Source organism: Aedes aegypti, chromosome 2 (genome assembly GCF_002204515.2).
Source record: "Aedes aegypti strain LVP_AGWG chromosome 2, AaegL5.0 Primary Assembly, whole genome shotgun sequence".
Taxonomy (NCBI): domain Eukaryota; kingdom Metazoa; phylum Arthropoda; class Insecta; order Diptera; family Culicidae; genus Aedes; species Aedes aegypti.
The window spans coordinates 300,255,019-300,277,673 of record NC_035108.1 but is presented as its reverse complement, the minus strand read 5'-3'; the positions used below and the strand labels follow the sequence as shown (position 1 = coordinate 300,277,673).

Here is a 22,655-nt window from a genome sequence, read left to right as displayed (position 1 = left end):
ATCATATTGAGGAGATGGGTAATATAGTTTTTTTTTCAAAATATCTAATATGTTAAGTTTTTTGGGTTCAAACCTATGACCATTTTCAAAATATGACCATATGCGAAACATTATGCTTGTCTTTTAAATTGAAATATTCATTGGATTTAGGGCTCGGTATTTGTTGGTATGTTGAATAAAATATTATACTGTTTTAGGCACACACAAATTTTTCCATATTTCCCGGGCAACGGGACAATTTTTCAAATCCCGGGATTTTTTCTCCCAGGATGTCCTTTCGACCTTCTGTCCTTTCGACCTTTTGTCTTTCGACCTTTTGTCTTTCGACCTTTTGTCTTTCACCCTTTTGTCCATAAACCCTCTAGAATAGATACATTCACATGCTTTTGGGAGAAGACACGTTTTCTTCTTACGTCGTTAAGTGATCGAAAGACACCAATCTTCTTGATATGAATTCCTTTCCCTCCTTGGTTTCCTGGTCAAAGCAAACTTTCACCGTCAGACAGAGTTTACTATGCACGACGTGTGCTTTACAATTTTATGATATAATATGTTTATTATTTTATTTGCTTCCTAATCCATTCGTGCATTGCTGGAAACATTATCTCGAGTCATATCATTGCTTTTTTCCCCGGATGTTAGCTGCTTGTTACTCAGATCGTACGGTAGAATAAATTTAACATTCTGACCATGCTTTCACATAAACGTGTTTATTGACATTCACGCACCGGCGTCGGGCTTCAACTCAAGTTGTGTTGAATCTCCGCTGTATGAATGAAGGAGGTTTCACACATCAAACAGCAGATTTATATAAACAGTGTTAATTTTCTTTGGAAGCCCCACAGTTGAGACGATGACACTTATAATATTTACCCATCCCGCCCCACCTTCATTCATTAGATAACGTGATGCGGCAATGTTGTTTGATTCACTCCTCTATCAACATTAACGTGTGGTCACGACAAACGACGCGAGGGATCGTCGTTTTTGTGATGAGAGAGGTTTGTCTGTTGTGGTTCTTACTTTCAATCGTAAAGTGACTGCCACAATCATGTGATGCACTGATGCACAAGTAAGTAATGTGTTGAACCATTATTTAAATTGGATATGGGGTCTTCATTGGGGACCTTCCTTAGCCGAGTGGTTCGAGTCCGCGGCTACAAAGCAAAGCCATGCTGAAGGTGTCTAGGCTCGATTCCCGGTCGGTCCAGGATCTTTTGGTAATGGAATGACTTCCCTGGGCATAGAGTATAATATAATATGATATTATATTATTAATATCTAACATCTAGCATAACCTCTAGCGGCAATAATCGTACCTGTTATACGATATACGCATGTGAAAACGGCAACTTTGGCAAAGAAAGCTCTCAGCTAATAACTGTGAAAGTGTTCATAAGAACACTAAGCTGAGAAGCAGGCTCTGTCCCAGTGAGAAAGTAATACAAGAAGAAAAAAAAAGAATGAGACCTTTATTAGCCTTGTGGTAACATTTTTGGTTTCAATAAAAAGCTATGCCAAAGTTTCTGGGTTTGTTTCCATGATCTTCCAGGATCCGACATATTATCTTTACCGGCACAGTCAATAGTTTTCGGTTCGATATGTCTAAGGGATGGTACACACATTATGTCACGCTAAATTTCAACTGTTTCAACCCTCTCCCCCCTTTGTCACGTTTTTTGTATGAGTCCTTCAAAAATATTGTAAGGCTTGTCACGCTTGGTTTAATCACCTCCTCCCCCCCTTGGAGCGTGACGTAATTTGTGCATGACCCCTAAGTTACTGTAAAAAAACAATAGATTGAAAAGTCACTACAGTACTGACCCGATTTTGTCAGCCCCCGATTTTGTCTACCCCCGATTTTGTCAGCTTTTTGACCCGATTTTGTCAGCCTATTTTAAATTTGTCAAAAAAAGTGTTATCGGCATGTTTTACAACGTTTACATTAAAATTGATGATGATGTTTGATGTCATGCACGCAAGGGCGTAGCCAGAGGGGGCAATGGCAATGCCTTTTATTAAGTGTTTAAAATCGATATTACCAATATAAGGGAGGGGGAGCCCCTGATCAAAAAAAACTGACTACTCCCATGTCCATCGCTCTCTTAAAAGTCCATGTAACCATGTAGCCCGTCAAAATATGAAAAATAGGAACAAAATAAAATGACCGGATTTTGTCAGGTTCCCTGTTTTGTCAGCCTAAAATTCATCGAGGGGCTGACAAAATCGGGTCCTTACTGTATTTTCATACACAAAATAACTCGGTACCAAAACTTAGTATGAGTTCCTCAAAAAAAAAAAAAAACGTAAAAAATATATTCAAAATTCTACTAGTTAAGATACAACTTATAAGATCCATGTTACGTTTTCATCGATCATGTAGAAATCGCAACTCATAGTGACGGTTGATAATTCAGACTTTTTACTGAGGGTGAGTTTGTAGTTTCGTTGAGAGAAACGCACCGCCTGCAGTGACTGTGGTGAATCATATGGTGACTAAATCGCCCGTTCTACACATCACCAGACATCATTAACGCAATTGTGTGACTGAACAAAAAAAGAAACACGAGGAACGCTCAATGTCAACGTTATCGTTGTCGAGCTTCACAATTGAGCTTGAAAAAATTTGACCGTCTCGCCTACAGCGACGATACGCCGTGATTCAGATATGTAACGAAACGAAAGTCTTTCTCATTTACCAACCATCAGCTGTCTCATAAATTGTGTGAATATTTCGACTGTACAGTGTATTATCTAGCATTACCATTGAGATTTGGATTGCTTTTGTTGTTTGTGTTTAAAAAGTTAAAATCCATTACACTGCGTAACAAAAATGACATTTTTGCATGTCTCAAGGATCAAACTATGTGTCTCGAATAGATTTGGTGTTGCTGAATCTGATGCCATTTTCAGAAATGTTCCAGCACGTCACAATTTTTAGCTAAAAGTCGCCAAAGTTGTATAAAACACTGGTTTTATTGATGTTTACATAAAATTTAAAGTATAATTTATCAAACTTTTATGTGATCTGATCTACTAAGCATGCTATTTTGCACTTAAACTTTCATTTTGGATTAAATTTAATTGAAATTGTATTCAATTAAATTTAAATTAAACCATTTTTTTCCACATGCTTTCTGTCTCCATACAAAATTATTCATTTCTTCTATATGGGAAAATACAATACTTTTTTAAATCATCAAAAAATAACTTATCCGCATCAAAAGTATTATAAGCTTTGTCGAAAAGTATTGTTATACACATAAAGTTTAAATTCTGTAGCAAATTAAGCAAATAAACCTTACAAGCTGGCAACTTGCATGCAAGTTGGCTAAAATAGTCAATTTTTGCATTTTCAACAGCCAATAGCTCAAAAACTAGACGTGCTATATTTTAGAAAATGGCAGTGGATTCAGCAAACCTTGAGTGAATAGCGGTATTTTGGAGCTTGAGACAAAAACTCCTATTAAAAGCCGCCACCCATTTCATGATTACTGATATTTTTCAGTAGACGCCCAATCGATGCGAGGAATATTTGGCAGTTATTGCACACTTCACCCCAAATTGGACTTTATCATAAAATGTAGAGCGAGCTTGAACTTGAGCTTGATTGGCCGCCAGTGGTTGCTACTCTAGTATCGCCAGATCAGCTCCACTTATACAAGGAATCAACCGGATAACTGCTTGGGACTTGCATACACCTTCAGTGTATAAGTCTGGTGATCTTCTATTTCTCGGCAACAATGGCGCCTGCTACGGCAGAATGCAGACCAATGAGGGGTAGGAGGAGGAATTGACAATGCATTTAAAACTGGCCTACATCTACGCATAATGTTTGGTAAGCAGACGTAGGGAAAGGCGTGCTATAATGATGACAGAATGGAAGCGTAGGGACACTTTTTTTGTCCGTCTCTGTTCTAGCTAATGCTATAAACTGAATAGATCTACTGTGATAGACTAAGAATGGGAGATAGAATCAAGTGAAAGATACTACAAAGTACGAGGAAAGGAACAGGCCTGGGATTGAACCCATGACCTTCAGGAGCGGTAGCCATTAGACTTTTTACACTAGTTGTAACTTGTTCCTTGAAATAAGTGCAGCGAAGACACCATCAGGATTCGACGTAAGCTTGAGGTGGTACCATAAAAAATAATTTAATATTATGTGTCTGCGACAAACCAAAAATCATCTGCATTCCACCAAAAATTGCTGCAAAACTGCAGTAGGAGGAACATTGGATGTAATAGAGTCATTTCTCTGCATTTTTATTTTTAGACCGGGAAAACTTAAATCTGAGGGAATTATATTACTAAAAAATTGATCGAGGAACAAAAATCAGACCAAAGATTCAAATCAAAACTCAGATCAGCTCTCAGAACACTGAGCTAATAGCAGGCTTGGTACTACTGGGGATGTAATCCCAAAGAAAGTAGCATGGCAACCAGAAAATTGATGTTGATGTTGAAGATGGTATCACAAATCTTGCTCTGTTTGAATTGATACATACGGTAGTGCAGTAGGTGTTCCCTTATTGGACAATCCCATAGAGTCGCACTAATAGCTAATAAATTATCGAAATAAATGTGTTTTTGTTTTTCAATTTTTGCTACTTTGCACCTATAATAGCGCTATTGTAAAAATCGTGTTGATTCAAAATGTCCGGATGCTTCGAATCCCAGCCATCGACCTTAAATAATCCAATCAATCTTTTTTCAACAACTTTTATGCGCGGAGAATGTAGAAGACATCTTATTTATGGATTCCTAGTGGTACTATAGTAACAGAAATAGTGCTGCCATAGGTGCATTATTATAGTCCAGGCCTGCTCAACCTTTTTAAAACGCGGGCCAAACTCCGTAAGCAGTATTTGGTGACGGGCCAATTTTGTAGTGTACAGAGATATCACATTTTGTAAAATCAAACATAAGTCAGTTAATGAAAAAGGCTTCTCTTGAAAAAAAAAAAGATACTTGCTGCTGGCATCACACCGAGGATTTTGTGAGAGTTATGTACAAGAATTCGTCATCTAGTCCAGAATGTTTTTTAAGAATCCATCCCTAAAATGTACGAGGATGGTGCTCAAGATTTTCTAAGAAATCTACTGAGATTGTTGTAAGGCATCGCACGTGATTACGCTCCTGAAAATCTTTCCAGAATTTTTATAGACTTATGTCCTGGATACTGCAAAAATGCTGCCCAAGATTTTGCGAGAATCTTATCTAGGAATGAATGAGAATGAAGCGCAACATTTTTTGGGAATTTTGCATAGGTTTGTTTCAGAATTTATTTTGTGATCTTATTCCTGAATCGGCGAAAATGCTTATAATGAGTCTTCACATAATTCTGCCGGAAACCTGACTAGGATTATGTCAATGTCTTGCCCCGATGTATGTTCTAGATCTTATCAATAATTTTGCTGAATATTTCTATCAATGATTAGAATCTTGCCCATGATTTTGTGATAAACTTCATATTTTTTTTCTAGGTAATCCTGCCCAGGATTTTCTTCAAATTCTTATAAGAATTGTTTGCAGGATATGAGATAATCCAGCTTTTAATTAAATGAGAATTTGACTGACCAATTTGACCCAGAAGTTTAAAAAAACATGGGAAGGCAAAATGCTTTTAAGTTTCATATAAAGTTGAGCTAACGAATAAATCTTATATTTAGACATTAACAATCTTAAACGGTCTTTTTGAGAAGAACAGTCGTAACAATTATTAAAATTCCAAAAATTAGGGCCTAGAATCCAGCTACTGAGCATTATTTTTTAATATGAAATTTGTTTTCAAATTGAGCTTTCCAGTTCAACTGCAAGTTTGTAAAACAATCAACGGGCCAAATATGAAGCGACTCTTAAAACACTTCGCAGGCCGCACAAAATGGCCCGCGGGCGTATTTTTTGTAGTTGTTATATCTTGCCTGCAAAACGAAGTTCAAAAGCTTTCAGATGATTTGAGAGTATACCATCGCTTGGTTTATTATTCAATTTTATACAAAAAAAAACAAGCTTTAGCTGATCGGCCATTGATACACAGAGCTTATTCATATTTATATTACGAATGTTTTTGTAGAAGATTTCTTCTTCATTAAATCTACATGTACAATATTAGACATTACATATGTAACGTTAATGATTTTCTTTAAAATATGATCAACTTTACAGTGTTGGATCTGCTTGCACCGTTTTTAATGTTTTTTTTTTGCAATTTCTCATCGTAATATGCTGTTTTTCATCACGCCAATCTGTCATGAAACGGCCACGTGTGACAAGCCTTACAAAAATATCGGAGGACTCATACAAAAAAACGTGACAAAGGGGGGGGGGGGGGTCAAAAAAGTTGAAATTTAGCGTGACATAATTTGTGTACCATCCCTAATGACGCAGGTCATGTCTTGAAGGACGTAGAGCCAGCAAAAGTAAAGTAAAGTATGTTTCATACCGTAACTTTTGAAAAATATAACACTTCAAAGTAAAAATTTAGAAAACATTTTATTTGGGTAAAATATCTACAAACAATAATTTATTGCCTTTCGAATGATCTATAAAATGTTTCAATTAGATATGTATTCATAGAGATAAACTAAACACTTTGGTTTGATTTTTTCGGGATAACCCCAAACTTTTACCCGGAGTGCTTCGAGAAGCCCAAGCAGGACAGTTCGGTTTTGCGTCGTCCGATTGATTTAGCTGACGGATTCGCGCGTTTTCGTTGCCGGAGAATTTTTTCCCCCTGTTTTGGAGCGTCTTGCTGGGTAGTGCTTTGAGAAGCCCAAGCAGGACAGTTCGGTTTTGCGTCGTCCGATTGATTTAGCTGACGGATTCGCGCGTTTTCGTTGCCGGAGAATTTTTTTTCCCCCTGTTTTGGAGCGTCTTGCTGGGTAGTGCTTTGTGAAGCCCAAGCAGGACAGTTCGGTTTTGCGTCGTCCGATTGATTTAGCTGACGGATTCGCGCGTTTTCGTTGCCGGAGAATTTTTTTCCCCCTGTTTTGGAGCGTCTTGCTGGGTAGTGCTTTGTGAAGCCCAAGCAGGACAGTTCGGTTTTGCGTCGTCCGATTGATTTAGCTGACGGATTCGCGCGTTTTCGTTGCCGGAGAATTTTTTTCCCCCTGTTTTTGGAGCGTCTTGCTGGGTAGTGCTTTGTGAAGCCCAAGCAGGACAGTTCGGTTTTGCGTCGTCCGATTGATTTAGCTGACGGATTCGCGCGTTTTCGTTGCCGGAGAATTTTTTTCCCCCTGTTTTGGAGCGTCTTGCTGGGTAGTGCTTTGTGAAGCCCAAGCAGGACAGTTCGGTTTTGCGTCGTCCGATTGATTTAGCTGACGGATTCGCGCGTTTTCGTTGCCGGAGAATTTTTTCCCCCTGTTTTGGAGCGTCTTGCTGGGTAGTGCTTCGAGAAGCCCAAGCAGGACGGTTCGGTTTTGCGTCGTCCGATAGAGTTTGTTGACGGTTTCGCGCGTGTTTTCGTCGCCGGAGATTTTTTTTTTTCCCTTTGTTTTGGAGCGTCTTGCTGGGTACGTATTTGGGAAGGCCCAAGCAAGACGGTTTATTTTCGGGACGCCAAGAAGTTTTGCTGTCAGTGTCAGTTTTGTGTTCAGTCGAGAATGGATGGCCAACTGGTGAGTTCGTTTCATGCTTATGATAACACATATTTTCTTGAAAGCGTAACTTTTATGTAATATTAAAACAAACTTTGTATGGTTTGTCACTATAGGTGTCGGCATTATGCTTTTTTCTTATACAATTTGAATATACATATATTTTTCTCTTTTTGACATTATTAAAAATTATCCTTTGAATTGTTCGACATTGTGAATGTTGACGTATTTTCTAAAACTTCTACCATATCGAGACAAAATGCACAGTAATACTCATATGTAATTTTCAAACAAACTATGTATGGTTCGTCACTACAAGTGTCGGCATTATTCCTGTTTCATATAAGTTAAAATATATACATGTAATTTTCAGTTTTCGTCATTAATAAAAACGTCTTTTGAATTGTTCGACATTATAGATGTTGACGTAATTTTTCCAAAAACTTCTCGAGACAAAAATACAAAACTAGCTTTAAATACAAGTCGTATATTTCCCCCTTGTCCATGGATCGCATCACCGACCAGAGGTGACTCCCAGATCTTTTCCTTCCTCACTAATAAACACCCTTCCCGTGGTGATTGTGGAGATGCAGAGGTATTCTCGGTCTCTAGAAGCAACAATCATTACACCCTAACATTCCTTCCCCATCCCAACTGACTGTAAGGACTTGGCCGGCGCCGTTATTGATCAATAATATTAGATCTGCTAAAATTGCACTTCGAGAGTAAGCGGAAACTCCCATCCCTTATTCATTTGGATCGTAGTGCAATTCTTACCAGTTCCGATCAATCACGGAGTAGCAACCATTGACATGTACAGTCAGTTTATGCTATGCTATGCTATGCTATGCAAAACACCCCTTTCTTTTTACCTTTATTTTTGTAATAAAAAAAACTTTGAATGGTTGGACACTACAAGTGTAGACTTCCGAAAGGTTCACTTTATTCAACAAACTTTGGATGGTTCGTCACTGTAAGTGTCGGCATAAGAATAGGAGTGTTAGGAATGTTTCATTTAGGTATTTGTTCAACAAACTTTGAATGGTTCGTCACCCCAAGTGTCGGCATAATCATGTTTATATCTCACAAATAATTATTTATCATGGTCTAATTGCTTATCAAAGTGAATCCTGTGACCCAACGATCCTCCCCATTAACAAACATCCCTCCCAGTAACCTTTGTGGAGATGCAGAGGCAAACACGGTCTCCAAATAGCAAAGGTTACACACTAACATTCCTTCCCTCAATCCCACCTGACTGCAAGGACGTGGCCGGCGCCGTTATTGACCCTGTATAAATAGAGGCACTGAATTATGCACACTGAAGAAGATTATGGCCAATCCCAGTCAAACTTCTAGTTGATTCTTTGTGCATTTTCACTGACTTCGGTCAATCACGGAATAGCAACCATTGATATGTGTAGTCAGTCTAAGCTAAGCTAAGCTAAGCTAATAACCCCAAACTTTTACCCGTGTGTGCATTTTCGAAACTATTGTAGGGTAGGTGTACCAGTTTTGGCCCCCCATGGGACAAATATTGTTTATACATAAATCAAAAGACCTTTGGTTACTGTCAATACGTCAAACGAAAGCTTTCAATTCATGCTCAGCAGGGAAAATATAAAAACTAATCAAAAACTTTGTTTTTGTATTAAAAATGGTGGTGGCGAATACTGGACCACTTGCACCAGTATTCGCCACGATTTTAATTTCTGTTCCTGAATTCGCCACTTACGTTGATTTCTTATGGAGGGTGGCGAATCAGGAACAGGTGGCGAAAAATAGGTGCAAAGGAGCAAAAATTTTAAGGAAAATGTTTTTTTTTCTATTATTTTCTGAGAAAATTTTGCAGTTTCTAAGAATGTTTCCGTATCAGCGAGCACTAAACAATTGGCATCCATATATGTCGTAAAACGGTATATAATCTGGGGTGGCGAATAACTGGTACATGGCGAATACCGCTACACCTTTAAAATGTTTAAAATGCCGAAGGTACATAAACTTTCCTGCTAGCACTCTCAATTATTGAAGATTTATAAGCTTTATTGATGGGGCCTTCTTTAGTCGAGTGGTTAGAGTCCGCGGCTACAAAGCAAAGCCATGCTGAAGGTGTTTGGGTTTGATTCCTGGTCGGTCCAGGATATTTTCGTAATGGGAATTTCATTGACTTCCCTGGGCATAGAGTATCATCGTACTTGCCACACGATATACAAATGCGTAAAATAGCAACTTTGGCAAAGAAAGCTCTCAGTTAATAACTTTGGAAGTTTTCATTGAACACTACGATGGGAAGCAGGCTCTGTCCCAGTGAGGACGTAATGCCAAGCCGAAGAAGCTTTATTGATATCCAAGTGACGGAATTGCTATTTTTTTATATTTTTTATTATAACTCTATATCTGGACATGATTTCTTTGAACTTCTAAAGTTAGGGTCAATACGATGGGTAATTGACCTCTCCTTGCAATAAACTCGTGACAACACTTCTGCTATCTGTCACTACGTACTAACCGCAAATCGGGAAAACGTTCAACCAATTAGTTACGATATTCCCTTCCGAATCGATGCCAATTTGTAAATTAATCGCGGTGGGAAAACCGCGATTTAGTCTCGTGCTGTGCATCGCGGTTGCCAGCCCTACTGATTTCTCAATTACATGCTATTTACCCGGCTGCACGATATCAACCGTGGCATTACAACTATCTATACAGCCCATACCGCCCCTGTTGTCATTCGTAAGATGAATGGGACTTGAAAGTTGCATTAACTAACGATCACACTTTCACTGGGAAGCTAACGAGCGAGATTTGCTGACGCGACTTTCACTGCGGCCCAATAGATTTGTCGTTAGCTCCTCCAGGTCATTATTTCCCCCTATAGGAATGGCATCTGAAATTGGGAAATCGATGACTTCCCCATTGCTGCCGCTGATAGTAGGCAGGCACCGGGTGCAAATAAGTCAAAATTTGAACAAATCTTCAAGTGCTGAGTAAATTGACATTGTTTCAACCGACTGATCGTCGCACGCGGCATGTAACGTAACCGAAGACCGGTGCTAGTCATGGTCGTTGAAGAGAGCAGCTACCTTAAACAATCATCAAAGCATCGTGTTCGGCGAGTAGGATCGTCATGTCACCATGGCGGTGAGGTTATTGGTGTTCTTGTGCCTACCGTCAATCCACCGTATTGCACAATGGTCCGAATCGACAATTCAGCTGAAAAAAGTTGTTGCAAATTTTTTGACCAACATATACGAAAAAAAAACCTTTTTCAAATCCCCTTTTCTTACCTACGTCCAAAACGGCTAAACCATTCATACTGTATATTGCATTATTCTTATAAAAAAACATACTCCTGCATTTATTAATATAAAAAAAAAACATACTCCGGATAATCGAGTCTAAAATTCCGGATAATTGAATCCCGGATAATCGAGTCTCCGGATAATCGGGTCCGACCTGTAACACTTTCAAACTGAAAAAGGCAATCATAAATTAAATTAAACAAGTTTGATTCATCATACGTCTATTACTTTCCATCATACGTCTAATATCAACAAAAACAGAGAAAAAAGTTTTTTCTGCTAATTTGTCGATTCGGACCATCTTACGTTGGCAACCCATGGATTCACGTAGCTGACGACAATTTCACGGCAGTGACATGTTTCAGCCGATTGAATATGAACTTGAAATCACTTATCAGGAACGTGTATCTGCCGCCTCTCTGGACGGGGGTATTTGTTTGCAAGATAAGTGGGCAGGTAGTAGCTACAATCGCTACCACTGAGCGCTACCATTGACATTCAAATCATTTCAAGTGTAAATAGTTTATCTAAATAGTTTAGTGGTGGGTCGATACGGTTGGCGCAGGCGAAGGCGATCTACTACACCCTTGAGGTGGTATGAATTGCATATTTGCGGTTGGAGGTTGGCATTCGCGTTTCGTTTGTTTAATTTTAACCTAAGTCTTTTTCAATAAACGGCTTCAGCATTTTCTTACACGACGTAGTATCATCGCAACGTTATGTTTGCGAACAAATTAGCGGCTTCACTTGTTTATACAGTGGCTCAAAATCATATTCGTACGGAACACTGTTAAGTAAAAAAACTGACAAATGATATATCCAAAATACTAATACATTCAAATGTTTTACAAATGATATATCCAAAAAACTTTATCAATAATGAAGGTTCGAGGTGTCATCTATTATTCGACAATCATAAACTATTTCCATTAATTTTCATCAATGGAATGAAATTTAGAGTGTTGTAACTTTGATAGGTGTACGAACATGGAATTGAGTCAATTTTAAACACAAATTCAATACTTTTATATTATTTTCAAGATGAAAGTTAAAGACAGTTTATGATTGTCGTATGATAGATGATCTTTGTTCTAGATAAGGTATTTTAAATTCAAATTCAAATTGTATAAATCATTAGATAGGTTTTTCAACTTAATGTGCCTTAACCAATGCCCTGTACCAAAATTCTCCTCTCTCTATCTTTATTAACGAGATTTTTAGCCCTGGGCTAGTTCATCTCGGGACCAACGGCTTTGCTTCCCTTCCGAAGGAAGTCGTCACTGATTTTTTTTAGTGACTATCTCGGGGATGGGATTCGATCCCAGGTCCTCGGCGTGAGAGGCGTGTGTTCTAACCACTACACCAGGTCCGTCCCCTGTACCAAAATTGATTTCAGTCGCTGCACCAGGCGGAAAATTAAGAAGTGCACATCTGCAAACAAAGCAGTGAAATCATGCGTCAAGACTTTTGGTCAGCGACCTTCTGCTGTTGAGGAAAAGTGTTGTGAAAACAAACAAACAAACAATTGGACTGTTTGCGTACGTGCGCCCATATTTGCGCAGTTCGATGAGTGATTTCGTGGATTCCCGCTGGTTTGTCATAATTGCCTAACCGTTGCGTTGACGGGAGGGGCTTAAGGGTAGACACGGGACGGAAAGTACAACAGCTGAGAAAATGGGCTTGCGTTTGTGATGGAATATCATTGCGTTGAAAATAGAACCACAGTGCATATAAATCTCATCGATCGTGAGGGACAAACTTTTTATTTATAGAAATTCAATAATTGTTGATATAATGATGCACGAGCTGCATTCGCCTGAAACACGGATCGGAAATCCCGTTTTTTCGCATCTGTAAAGAAAGTGTTCATTTGTCGATGCGATAAAGCAAACTCTTCCTTTTTTACTGGATTTGAAGTTATTTCTGAGACTTTCATGCAATACAAACTAGAAAAACATTTTCTACGAAATTCACAGTTAAAAGGGAGATTTTCCTTGAATGGCGCATATTATCCCGTCTTCCATTAATTTACTTGCTTGTTCAATTCATCAAGAAACAAAATCAATATCGACAGAAGGCTCAATATTTAGTTACATTTTCAAACAAAATGCCCGGACATTATACAAATACCGCACCTGTTACTTGCGATGTTCCAGCGATAATAAACACACAACGTTCCATTGATTCAGCACTGTTGACAGTTTAAATATCATCGCGCATAAACAGATGTCATCATTTCCGCAAACAATCCAAACAAACATTCAACCAACAACGTATCAATTTGTACGGCCACCGAACTCAAACCGCGCCTGCCAAATCAGGCAGTCATCGTTCTGGTGAAGAAAGATAGATCCCATCATCACCTTCAACGGGCGCTGAGCTTTTTATCGGAAATCTTTGAATCCTTCCCATTCAAACGCGAATCGCATATATTTACGAAGGCGAGTTTACGAGTTTGACTCAATGCTGCAAACCAATCGATTCGTTTGATATTTTTTAAGTCTCCTCTTGAGTGAATGGTTAGATGATATAGTTTAGTGATTGAGGACAGTTCTAGTAAAAAGATATCAACGAGTTAAGGTCAACCTTGTTGCTCTATAAAGATAAGCTCTAGTGGCAATCTGAAACCGTACGCATTTCGAACAAGAATGCCACTTGGTCTAGGTTTTTCCCGAAAATAAAACTTATCTTTATAGATTTCAAGAGCAAAACACTCTACGCTGTCTAGGATAGAAGCCGAACGAAAGAGACTCGTTGCCGAAATGTCGTAACAAGCCGGGTTTGTAAGCCGCCAGCAATGACCACCGTCGTAAAAATAGATCACATGTTCTTGAAGTTAGCCGCGCCAAGCCTTCGTTTTGACATCAGGGTTCCGTTGTGTATGTCGGAACGTTTCGAAAAAAAAACGCGTGCTCTTACGAAGCTCAGAGTCTCAGAGAGAATTACGTGCGTTCGTTTCACACCAGATAAATATGGGTATTTTGGTCTCCGTCACCGGATTTGTTTGACGCCGAACTAAGGGATATTTGACGATTCTAGCTGGCCAAAAGTTAGTTTTCAAAGTCGCTCATATTATGAAATGTTGTTCTGCAGGCGATAACACGAACTTATGAAAATTGAGTATGGGGAATACTCAATTTTTCTTTCTTTGAGTTTATGTTACCACGGCATTGGTCAAGGACAGAGGATTAAATGGTGAGCTCGTTTCATGCTTCTTTTTTTTTCTTCTTCTTCTTGACATGACGTTTTCACTGGGACAGAGACTGTTTCTCAGCTTAGTGGTCAATGAGCACTTCCACAGTTATTGACTGAGAGCTTTCTTTGCCAAAGTTGCTACTTTCGTATTAGTATATCGTGTGGCAGGTACGATGATACTCTATACCCAGTGAGGTTCAGAAGATTTCCATTACGAAAAGATTTTAAGCCGACCGGGAATCGAACCCAGACACCTTCAGCATGGCTTTGCTTTGTAGCCGCGCTCGGCTAAGGAAGGTATGCTTTTATTTCAAATCTGTTGACTATGTTTGACTACACATTTTATCGTTACGTTTTCAAATATATATTTTTAAATACTATCAACAAAATAATATAGCTTTCTTACAAAAATAATCATAAAAGTAGTGGAAATATAGAAATTTGATCCTTTGATTTTAGGATTTTTTTGTCGGTATGTTCTATAACTCGATAATTCTATAAGTCTGTTGTCTGTTTCTGGTTCTAGCGATTGCTATGAACGAATAGTTTAAGTGTGGTAGATTAAGAATGGAAGACAGAAGCAAGTAAAAGAACAGCTACAAAGTACGAGGGGAGGGACGGGCCAGGGATTGAAACCATGACCTTCTGCTTTTGAAGCAGAAGCGATAGCCATTAGACCACCAACCCCTTCTAATCTGATAGGCACAATAAAATTGAGAAAAAAAAAAGTGTGTAAATTACACATGATGCACCAACATGCATGAAAAATAATGTGTTACATTACAAACCGCACAACAGGAATGCGACAAATGCCTCGCAATAGTTTTGGCCACCCAGATTGACTAAATATCCCTTAGTTACTCCGCATCGTATTTTGGTGCCGTTTAGTTACATGCGATCGCTCTGTCTCGCCGCTGATCTAGGAATGATATAAAACTAAGAAGGCTGTCAAATAGTTGTGTATCTATCGCTGGGAACCCGACCAGTAGATTACAACAGAATTGTTACAGATTTTGTTGCTTAATGAGTACTTTTTAACAGAACATGCTATAATTTTGGCTTATTAGTAGTAAAAACAACAAAAAATATGACAGAAGCTTTGATCTACATTGAACAACACTAAAACAAAATTTGTAGTTTTCTTGAAATAAAATAAATGTGCCTATGTATAACATTATACTTATGAGTAATTGATTTCTGTTCCTTAATAATATATACGTTCTTCTCCTTATTCTGGAAAATTTCTCAATTTTTCGAGGACTTCCTGAAGGATTCTTTGAGTAAATTTCTGAAGATATTGTTCTAGAAATTCCTGGTTGAAATTTTCAAGAATTCAACGGCAATTTTGGAAGTAATCCTAAGAAGTCAGTGGAGTTAGAATAATTAAGAAACTACTGCTTGAAGATATTCCTCTTGGCATTACACTGGGAGAGAGCCTGCTTATCAGCTTAGTGTTCAATGAGCACTTTCACATTAATAACTGAAAGCTTTCTTTGCCAATGTTGCTATTTTTGCATTCGTATATCGTGTGGCAGGTACGATGATAGTCTATGCCAGTGGTCACCAAAGTGCGGTTCCGCAAAGTTTTTCTTCAAGAAGTTGTTCTATTGCCAAAGTTAGCAAGAACATGAAACAACATTATTACGAGAACTATCCATAATCAGAAATACAAATGGTTGAAAAAACCAGGCCTGAGGATCATTGGTCACCTTCAGCATGGCTTTGCTTTGTAGCCGCGGACTTTAATAGTTATGTGTAACAGTTATTACACATTGTAATTGTAAAGTTAGATTCGCGGTGTAATAGTTATGTTTTCTATCAAAACAGTATATGTTATTATGTCATTTTCTGTTTTAATAGTATTAAAATTTCCTTCATCAAATCAACATTATAACAAAAATTAAACAAGTTTTGTTATTTCTAACAAATCTTTAAATAATGGAGAAACAATTTTGTTGTTATTCAGTTATCGGGTACGTACTAAAAGGGAATGTCGTTCCCTTACGTATAATATTGCCGGTGATAAAATTAGGCTTTTAATTCAATATTTTTGTTCCGTTTCGTAGTGTAAAGGGGGTGTTGATTTCATTGCTCCCATTCCTAATTGGTAGGTACTTGAATGAAGGTCATTAACACAGTCAGGTCTACAGATGGTGGCGTTTTCCGTCGAAGACAACTTGTGTTTTGATCAGTACGATGCATTCACAGCTCAATTTGTAACAAATATCTAGTTTGAATATTCTCCGATATGCGTCGGCGCCGCAGCAGCTAGCCACCGAGAGCAACGAACGCATTATCTAACATGCTTTGTCTGTCTGCCAATCATTCGGTTTGGTTTCTAATCTGAATACAATGGTCGTTGGCATCCATTTTCCGAGGTGGTATTTGGATCCTAATATCGTGTCACGTTTTCTCTCTTGGCAAATGCCATTACGTGTCTATTATGGGTTTGCAATCTTACACCTACTGAAAAAGATATCGTTAGGAGAATTATTAATTTACGGCTGGCAAGTGCTTACATGTTGATGTAGAAGTAGGGCTCTGTTGTGACGTTGAGGATTATGAATGTGGTGTTACATTTCCATTATTTATGCACCAAAAACCGAGTGTTCGGAATATGAGTCAGTTCGGAAATTGAAACAAAACGGTATTGCTAAATCAAACTTGTCAGCCAAATTAAGAATCTGAAAGTGATTGTGTATAAACAGCTGTCCTTCAAACTTGCGTTTATTTTCACAATGCTAAGAAGTTTATTGACATTTAAGGCGGGGTTGGTGGTTTAATGGCTACCGTTTCTGCTTCATAAGCAGAAGGTGATGGATTCAATCCCAGGCTCGTCCCTTTCCTCGTACTTTGTAGTTGTATCTTTCACTTGCCTTAATTTTCCACTCTTAATCTATTACGCTCAGGCATTGCAGAATTTACTCTCATTAGGATCACGAATGAATTAGTGGTTTAAATAATGACAATGCAAGTAAAAGATAATTTCGTTGATAAAATATTGAAAATTCTACATTAAAATAAATAAAAATATGAATATAAAAAATGCTTCACCATTCAGTTATTTCGGCCAATTTATGTCACTTGCAGTAACAAAGTCACATAAGCCAATGCTCATGCCCCAGCCAATCGAAATTATTGCAAAATAAGTAGATTAAATTTGTATTCACCTCCATCAGCATATTCAAGCTGCGTCTGGTTCAAGATAATCGTAATCCCCTGTTCTAGGGCTTAAAGCAATGCACACAAACCATTTCTGTGCTATGTTCCTCTCTTGATGTTGCTGCACCGATTCAAGTAGTTACATTGATTGAATTTGCATGTATTAACATTCTTCACTTTTGCACCGCTTACCGTCGCCGTCTGTAATTATTCCCCACTAATCTCCGCAATTATATCAATAGCAGTGTTCAAGTAAACGTATCTCTCAAATGGAAATCCGTATACTTTTCTATAGGATGTAGCGGTCGGTGATCTGAACGTGTACCTTAATGGGGATTCTGACGCCACTAGGCGGGGCCAATCGGGAATACTGAAGTCACTCTCGATGATGAGCTAATCCCGGGGTTTGTTTTCCTAACGCCGACTTCCACTTGGGCGCGAAATTTCAAGCCCAATTGAATATTCATACCCCGTTCGTTTAACGTTTTCACAGCTACGCTGACTGATATGACTATGACCATATTTTAATAATAGCTGCCTTAACGCTAGTAAAATGGGGAGTGACAATTAGCGAGATTCAATTGTTGTGTGGTTGCTTACTTTTTTTGAGTCTCATACCCAGTTAGAGCTTACATCGAACGATTGAACGAAATCGTAGATAAGTTTTGCCAATCGATCAATAATGGGCATGAATGCATTTCGTTCCATTTACAGGTTTTTGTCTATCGGGCAAAATGTGTACAACACGAGTTGTCTCATGACACGCCTCTACTACCATCACGATTATAGGGTAGAGCATGAAGGCTGCTTTTTTGCTAGTGCGTTCACTTTGCATTTCGGAGTAATTGGCTTTGTTGTGAGGTTATACTGTTACGCTCCCTGTGAAACTTTCACACGCGAACATATTTTTTTCTCTCTATTATTATTCAATTATTCATTCAATGGGAACGACCAGTGTGATTTTATAAGTTAATATTACACAACAAGCGTGTACTGTCCTTATATTTTTAATTAAAACCAAAGGAATCAAAGCGTAGTGCAACTTATTTCCAATTGCTTTAGAAGGAAATATGAACTCCACTAGGAACTTTTTTTTAAACCGTACAACTTTGGCATTTTTCCATTTGTCAGGAAAATATGACAACTAAAAACTTTTGTTAAATATATCAACAAAAAAAACGTAAGCTACATTCTGGAAGTTTCTTGATGAGGATGCAATAATTTCCATCACTTCCTAAAATTTAATAAATATAAAAGCCTTGCATATGTTTGGATTTTTTAATAATAGGTCGCACTCCTTCCAAAACAGTCTCCCAGGAATATTCAAAAACGTTCTCTTGATTTAGAATGTTTTCGAAGTCCGGAGTAACTTGATTTTCTCTTGGACTAGTAAGTCCTAAACTCAAATTATGCGCGCTTTCATACTGCATAGCAGGTTTTCGCAATTGATTAGTAATAATTTGTTTTCCTCTTTCAATACCGGAATGGCCTTCTGAGGTTTTTTTTTTTCAAAATATTAGATAATATCTAAAAGGACTTAGAGCCAGGGACCAATTGAGAAATTTTATTTTCAAAATTTTTATTTCATAGTTGTGGAAATCGTTTTTTAATTTCGTTCTGCAGATCCTGCCATATAATTTTCATAGCAGGATCGCGAGTGCGTTTAAACTGTCTTCTCCTCACGTTTTTAGGACGGATCAAGAGTTTAAGATCATCTTCATCATCTTGACTTCACATTTTGGTATTGCAATGGCCCTGGCTTCAAGAATGGAATTTGCTAAAGTTTCAAGAGCATTGTCAATATCAAGTTTTGTTAGTAAAGGAATGTTAACATCGAGGTTAGAGTCATTATATGTTTCATATATATTCCAGTCGGATCGAAAATAATTGAAAGTTTAGCTGATAGGATTGAGAATGTTTTTAGCCGTTAAAAAATAAAACAGCTAAACCTTTTTACCACTCAAAAAACGAGCATTCCAGTTTAAAATATTTAAATTATTATTTATTGGATCCATTAGAAAAACGTAATCCAATAACAATTTGATTAGTAAATTTAACACCAACATGGACTGCTTCAGTCATAGTGGTGGTTTTGAATATTGCATCAATCATTTGATTCAATTGTTCAGTTAGAAAATTAAAATCAGAGGCAGACATATCACTTGAAATGGATACATTATCTGATGATCTCCCATTAGAATTTTCGGTAGACGAAGAAGCGGAGTAGGAGTTATCTGTGGCGGTAGGATTTTTTCCATTTGATTTGAAACAATTAAAAAAAAAGACAATTTACACCGTCTTCAGCCCATAGGCTGCACAGACTGAACGATCACTAACATTAGGCAACGGACAACACGAAACACCCAGTAGCCCAGTGATGAATTTTTCGTTTGGCGAAAAGTTTTCACCGACTGGAGCGGGAATCGAACCCACACCCCGTGGCACTATACGCCTAGACGACTGACGCCGCTAACCGCAAGGCCACGAAGCCCACAATTAGAATGGGTACTCATAGTATGAACAAGGGAGGAGTTCAAATTATCTGCTACGATATCGACAAAGGATTTTCCTTGGGTAGATACTTTCGAAATTGAAGGATTCGAACGCCTACTCGACGGATCAAAATTAGTTTGTGAATAAGCGTGATTATAATCTTCATGATGGGTATGATTATTGATCAAGCGATCGTTAACTGAAAAATGAGCATTGTTCGATACTCTACCAGGCAAATTCTGGAAACGACCGTTACCGTAACGGATTACTGTTCATCTGCCTGGCACGAGCCTCGACTACTCGCCTACGAGAAGGGCAAGCCCCAAAATTTGACTTATGATTGCCCCGCAATTAGCGCATATGAACTTATCGGTATCTTCCTTGGCTTGATAGACGTGCTTATCGTGTGAAGAACCTCCGCATATCATGTATTTAGCATCCATGGGGCAATGTTTCGTTCAATGACCCCACTTTTGGCATCGACGGCACTGAGTGGGGTTCTGGAAATTTCCTCCATGTTTCTGGAAATGTTCCCATGTCACACGGACATCGAGCATAAGTCTTGCTTTTCCTAAAGCTTTAATATTATTTAGATCACACTTAAAACCCTTTCCGAAGAATGCCCGATTGGATTCTCTTTTTCATAATAGTTACTTGGTCTGGGGAAAAACCTGGTAAATCATTCATTTCATTTTTGATCTCTTCAGGTGACTTATAGTCACTTGGTTTTTTTCTTGTCGCTCGCTTGCGATTCTATCCATCATATTCTTTCATTACTTCCCTCGCTCCCTTCCACTTTGAGTAGTATCGCTTTCACCGATTAAAGCCAATAAAAGCTCATTATGATATAGTCACTTGAATCAATGACCTTTCGATTTGATGTTCAGAGAATTTGTCTAAAGCATCGAGCTGACTGCTTATTTCGATGCAATTATCCACATTACCCGTTTCAACCTTGAAAGAAAGCGCGCATTCTGGAGAAACGTCCTTTCTTCCATTTTTACCACCTTTAGGTACAGTTTTAAAATCCACATTTTTGGAAAGAAGTTGAGAATTCAGAGATTTACCCTTCTTTTTGTTCGTGGTTGCAATCATGTTCAGCGAATAACGGAAACAAGAAGTGACCTTCTTCTTTTCCAAGACGGTATCCGAAAAAGGTAACTACAGCTAGCTAGACACGGGTCCAAACAAGGATCGCGAATTAAAGGGAAATCTTGCTTTCTCTGATGAAGTTCCCGAATACTGACCACGATTGGCGGCACTCTTTGCTTGCACACTTGAATCGAATAGCCTGGTCAAGAAGCTGCTCGAAAAATGTATCTAAAGCATTGAATTGATTGCAAATTGCTATGCCGTAATGATCGTCACTAAATCAAAATCTAAAAGAAAGAAATAAAATGACCTTAAGTTTCTCAACTTGCACATACTGCATGTACTTAAATACGAAAAACTGAGCATGTGCTTAAATATAAAAAACTGCAATCAAGGTCGAATATTTATCGCGGCCCATCTGTTGCCGGACTAAACGTGCCATGACCTGATTTCTCTTCGCCATGATTTGATGTTTAAAAATTAAAATCATCATCCAGATTCCGGTAGTGTTGCCAAGTGCGATTGTCTTTCCCCAAGAAAGTAAAACTACCTTGGCAGTCCGGCAGATGACCTTACGTCTGGGTCATCTAGATCAGTAGGTTACTGCACCAAATCGTAGATATTGAACAACTCGAGCAGAAAACTCCATGGAAAGCTAACTGTAACTCTCTTCGTGATGGGCAGGTCGGTTGGACGATTGCATCGTGTTCGTCGAGCGTTGCGGTAATAAATGTGGGAAATTATCCACCGAAACTGTGGCAATCAGCAGCAGCATCGTTCGGAGTCACTACCCAACCCACTGCGATGAGCATTATTATATGCTTTTAATTAAAGCATGAAATTATCACACATCACCCGGCGAGACGCGGGATGTGTTCCACTATGGTGGTTTTGATGCTGGATGATTTTCTACCGAAAAAAAGAGACGAAGAAGCTAGTTAAATTGACTGCTTGCTTCATAAGTTTTTGTTCAGTATCTGTGAACTCCAGCTGTTCGCTCTTATAGATACTTTCCATCTGAAAGTATCTGAATAATTAGTCAGTTTAAATTCATATGTTTTTGTCTGGGAAATTTCCAACTTCTACTGTGGTTGAATTGATTACACTCAAACAGTTATTCATTGATCAAAGGAAAGTTTTGCATATTAAAACACTTGATGAAGAAAAACATGGAGTTATATCACATAAGCTTTATGGACCTCACTGTAAGCTAAGTGATCTTTGTTAAGAAATTAAATAGAATTCAAGTGTAAACTTTTTTCAGTGCACCATTTCGCGTGACTTAATGCAGATGCAAAACAGGTAGCTGTTGCCGTATCAACCAATAAGGCCTGGACTGGATGCAACTCGTGCAAGTTTACGGTCTTATGACGTGATTATAAATGGCTCATTGTTGTTGACGATTCCTCACACGTATCTTGCCCGTAAAACACGAGAAGATCCCGTTCGGTTTGGCAGTTTACAGCGCTTCCAACTCAACTCATGTTTCCGTTTGCTGGCTGAGGCCTAAATGTGAGATGAAGAAAACTTGTTTGCGCGCCTGTTCGGGTGTGTTGCGTATGCGCTTGGCTGCTGTATTCCTCAAGTGCAGGGCTGGTAAAAGATCGGTGTGACTTGGTCACTATTTTAAGGAAAATTTCATTATTTTTTTATTTTTCATGGAATGACTTTTTTTTTAACCAAAATGGTATCTGAAGTCACTATTTTGCTTAATCTTCCTGAAGAATCTTGATGCAAAATTCTACAGACTTCATAGGAACCTTTAGTAACGCTTACGCGATTATTATCCAGGACTTTCTTCACAGATTCATTC

General features: G+C 38.4%; 1 protein-coding gene across 8 annotated transcripts in view; it reads left to right on the top strand.

Annotated features, from left to right (window-relative positions):
• The window catches only part of LOC5571651 (kinesin-like protein KIF21B), a 148,537-nt gene that overhangs the window by 33,549 nt on the left and 92,333 nt on the right, over positions 1-22,655 (top strand). The window lies entirely within an intron of this gene.